This window comes from Manduca sexta, chromosome 25 (assembly GCF_014839805.1).
Source record: "Manduca sexta isolate Smith_Timp_Sample1 chromosome 25, JHU_Msex_v1.0, whole genome shotgun sequence".
In the NCBI taxonomy this organism is placed as follows: Eukaryota; Metazoa; Arthropoda; class Insecta; order Lepidoptera; family Sphingidae; genus Manduca; species Manduca sexta.
In genome coordinates, this window is record NC_051139.1 from 16074369 (window position 1) to 16078935 (window position 4567).

General features: G+C 32.7%; 1 non-coding gene across 1 annotated transcript; it reads left to right on the forward strand.

Annotated features, from left to right (window-relative positions):
- Positions 1–1646: 1646 nt before the first annotated feature.
- Positions 1647–1808, forward strand: LOC115449105. Its single transcript, XR_003939144.1, has one exon. It is a non-coding gene; the product is annotated as a U1 spliceosomal RNA (small nuclear RNA).
- The last annotated feature ends 2759 nt before the right edge of the window (positions 1809–4567 follow it).

Here is a 4567-nt window from a genome sequence, read left to right on the forward strand (position 1 = left end):
TTATTAAACTTTAAAAGTTATAAGAGAATTCCGTTATAAATGCCTTACCAACATGAAATTGAATATTATAAATTGTAAATATGAAGTGTAGACTGTAGACCCTTCGTTTTAGTTACTACGCAGTTTGAGCTCTTACGTAGTACATTACTTACTCTATGGCTTGAGCCTTGGCTATAACAAACTTTGTATTCTCAATTATTAAAATCACTAAAATCCAGAATATTATTATTCGTTAGAATTTAACTTGATAAATTCGTTCTATCAGGATATTATCAATTAAAATTTAACAGTGTTAATAAGTATTTCTCTTCCTTATCCTCATAATGCGAAAGTAAATTTTGTTTATACCTCGTTCTCAAAATATAATTCAAATTCTACATCCTCATTAAATAAAAGGAATTTGATGAGGAAATAGGAGTATAATCCAAACAACGCCTTCACTCACCGGCCTAAACGCACCCCGTCCCCCTTTATAATGGTCGGAGTGTAAAAGAATTTGGTTTTATAATGGTCGAAAAAGAAACATTCACAAATCTGCCACATTTTGGCACGCTGCATGCGTTTATGTATATTGTGCATCAAATAGTTTGTGAAAGCTCATGTCACGAGCACATGTGTACGTATACCTCTTATTAATTTAGGACAGCCTCTTATCGTGGAATACAATTCCAAATATTTTGATGATTATGAATCTGTGTGTCAATATCTATTAGCTCTTACATCATGTGTACTTAGCAAACGTCTTTTCAGTTGCGCTGAAAAAGCGTCTAAGCAAGTATCAAATTGAACAATCCTGAACTTCGATCATGAAATATTTTTTTTTAACTTTTTAAAAATAAACCCTAATAGAAAAATATCTTTTGTTTTCTCATGTTTAACCGCATTATCTTTTTCAGTCAGTGCTTCATGAACCCCAGAATTTAACACGAGTTTTACCTATACAAGAAGTCGTACTAATACACAGAAGAATAGTTTAAACTACAAAACACACTATTAATTGCAAAATATTGTTTACTGCTTAACTGAACTATTATAATTCACTTTTAATTCTTTATTTATTTACTAAATCTGACTTGTCAAGTATTGTCGATCGTATGGAGGCAAATATGCGCTATCTCTGCGAACTTATCCACAGTTGTGGAACCAGTCTTAATATAGCTACTTCTATTTTCGTGGTTTTTCATAAATGTCTGCTCTATTTATTTAATTTTACCTATAATATAAAAATGTTTTGTTTAATTTGTCCCAATTTATATTTTTTTTAAGATTCTAACTATTTGTATTGTTTCTTGTAACTTTTATTCGTGAATAATTCATGATACTAATTTGTCCCGTATTCTGTTTTAGTATATATATGATTATTTGTACTTTCTACGAGTAAATTTAAGATAACTAAAACATATAATTCCATTTCTACTTCGATTAAATTTGGGTCTCTATCGGAAACACGCAAAATTAGTCGGTAAATCTATCGAAATAGGGTTTAATTTTATTTCTCTAGGGAGTGAATATTGAGAATAAGCATACAATACGAAATTTCCCTTCATGCCGCTAGATGACGCTGTACAATTCCATACTGTAACCTACATCGCGATGTCAAGATTCTCCGCAGAAACATGACTACGCTAGCGAAACGTGGTGAAATCATACTTACCTGGCGTAGGGGACACCGTGATCAAGAAGGCGGTTCCCCCAGGGCGAGGCCTGTCCATTGCACTGCGGACGGGTTGACCCTTGCGATTACCCCTAATGTGGGTAACTCGGACGCGTAATTTTTGGTAGTGGGGACTGCGTACGCGCCGTCCCCCTTATTAACTTTGAAAAGAAAAATCGGTTTACTGTCGGAATAATCAGTGCAGGATTACATTTATGTTGGATGGTGTTATCTCGGTACACCCTACCTATATAAATTATATAGTAGTATTTGCGCCGGCCAACAAATTGGCGGCCTTTATTATACAATATACCACTAAGCATTGCATAAATAAATTTGTATAAGCTGTTAAAAATAAATAAATCTACAATTTCTTTAATATACATATTAGAGTCTTATTATGCATAATAATAACGATTTTATGATGAAATAATGACAGAAAATTTATTTACGGAGGAACTTTTAGCCAAAGATTGTTATGAATTCACCGACATTAAATTAGTTTCTGACGATGGCAAGTTTTCTTTATTTGAATATTGCAACCCTGGGTACCGGCAGAGCGGAATAGAGTTAAATATTTACAACTGTGTTGCGAAAATAGATGGCGAATATATAGCTTTATGAGTTTTTGTTATTAATATTAAAGATGGAAGATACGGCAATTAAAATTTGTACACGTGACGGCAAGGCAATGCACTTATCCACGCAAAATTATTTTAAACCTTATTTTAATAACGCTAGCATATGCATCTCGTTTAACGATAGCAACTATATGTGAGCCAATCCTAACAAAGAAATATGAACTTTAATTTTGTACCTTTAAAGTTTTCAGATAGTTTTAATAGAGAAAACCCCTCTGACGTCATAGGTGTTTTAACTAAGGTTTACGCTATACCATTATATTTTTCATAATAAGTTGCGTATATACCACCTACGCATTTTAAAATACGCAGAAGTATAATTACTTGGGGCCTAGGGTTGAATATTATGAACTCGTTAATGTTTAATCTACCCTGTTATCGTTCATGGAAAAAGTAATTTAATTATAATCTTAATAGGTATGTTTTTTGTAATTATATTAATTATCTTTATGTTTATTTAATGAAAGAGTATTCGAAAATTTAATTTCTATTAGAAGCTTTTGTCGGCCTCGTGTTTAGCGAAGCACCTGTAATCTTTGTAATGTAAATATTGATGTGTTGAGTTCTCCGTGGCTGTTGCCATTTAATGTTTTATTTGCGATTTTTAATATTCAGAACACTTTGTTTATATTTTTAGAAAAAAAAAGTATAGCTTTCATTCCGTTGTAAATGTATTGGTGCTTTAACAGTGCCAGTGCAAACTTCTTTGCAGATAAGAGAAATACGTTTTTGTTTGTGTCAGTAACAAGTATTACATTTTTTGAAGATAAGTCTCGATGTTTTTCTAAATATAAGATTTGTAAATTTAATTCCAAAAACTTCAAAAATCCTTAAATACTAAAGCGACTATATAAGTCACTTTAGTATTTTTCAATAATTGAACTTTATTGCGTAGTTTTTTCTTCCAAACAAGTTATATTTTTCTGATCAAAGCTTTTTTTGTCTTGTTACAGGTACAGTGATTATACTTCATAATTATTTTGTGAATGTAATAAATTAATTTCGAGGTAAGTGTAAAAGACCATACTGGTTGTGAAAATAAATCACACACCTTGATCCCAAAGATAAAGCCAAGATAAATTTGTTTAGGTTAATAGCTAATAAAAAAATCAGTAATGCTTCTTCGTTTCTTAAGTCCGTATTATTTTACGACATTTTTCAACAAATAACATTTTTTTTACAATTTTTTAATTTAGTTAAACAACTATGACGTCCAATTTACTCCAGTATACAAAAGGAAAATTAGTTGTCTGGGTACGATGTTCCCCGGTTAGTCACACAAGAGATTCATATATGCACTGACGCAATCGGTTTCGACGCGGTCCAATTCGTTCTTTATTGGTCACATCAATATGCGTTAGGGCATGGCTGGAATTGTGCACGAAAATAAAAAGAGCTCTAGTTCAATTATAACACGGTTCAATGCGCTTTGGAAGCGAAATAAACGTAACTTTATCGTTGTAAGATGAATTTGCAATAAAATGTATGACCAGAATTATTTTGATTAAACAAAAATTGAGAATTTTTCTCGGTTTCTTGAGGTCGTTGATTCTTCTTATGTATTGTTAAGTGAGAAATGTCTGCTTTAATATATAAAATATATTTTTGATATTGTATTGCCTCGATGGTGTAGTAGAATTACGGTACGGCTCTGTGTCGAGGTCTTGTTTTCGATACCCGAGTCATGCAAGGTTGAGATGAGATGTTGAGTTTTTCTAATCAATCGGGAATTTCTGCCCGAAATGGATATAGGCTCGACGCTATCACGTTATGCGATGGAGTACGCACGGCGGAAAGTGGATGCGCCTCTGCTATCCCTTTGGAGATAAAAGGCGTGAGTATGTGTATTTATATTTTTATTCTGTAATTTGTTTGAAAATTCACAAGGCAAATTTTAATAGGCTATATTTTCTTCCGAAACTGACCGCACGAATATCTTCTTCCAAAATGCACAGGCAAGCGACTTACTGACATTTCTTGATCCAATTTCATAAAACTCTTTAAACTCTGACGCAAAAATCCGTGTACATTTGTGCAGCAAAATGAGACTAAATTAAAAATCGTTCTCTGTTATCCATCACAGAGAAAGGACAGGCCGCGTTTGTTTTGTCCGGTTTCTTTGGCCTTTTTGCATTGTCTATTCAGTGGCTAATGAGGTTCTTTTGTTCTATTTTTCACTACGGCAACCAGTTTCTTTTGTGTCCGTCACACAAACTGCACTTGAAGTCTCTGTTAATTATTACTAAGTCGAGTTTGATAAATCAAATTGGAT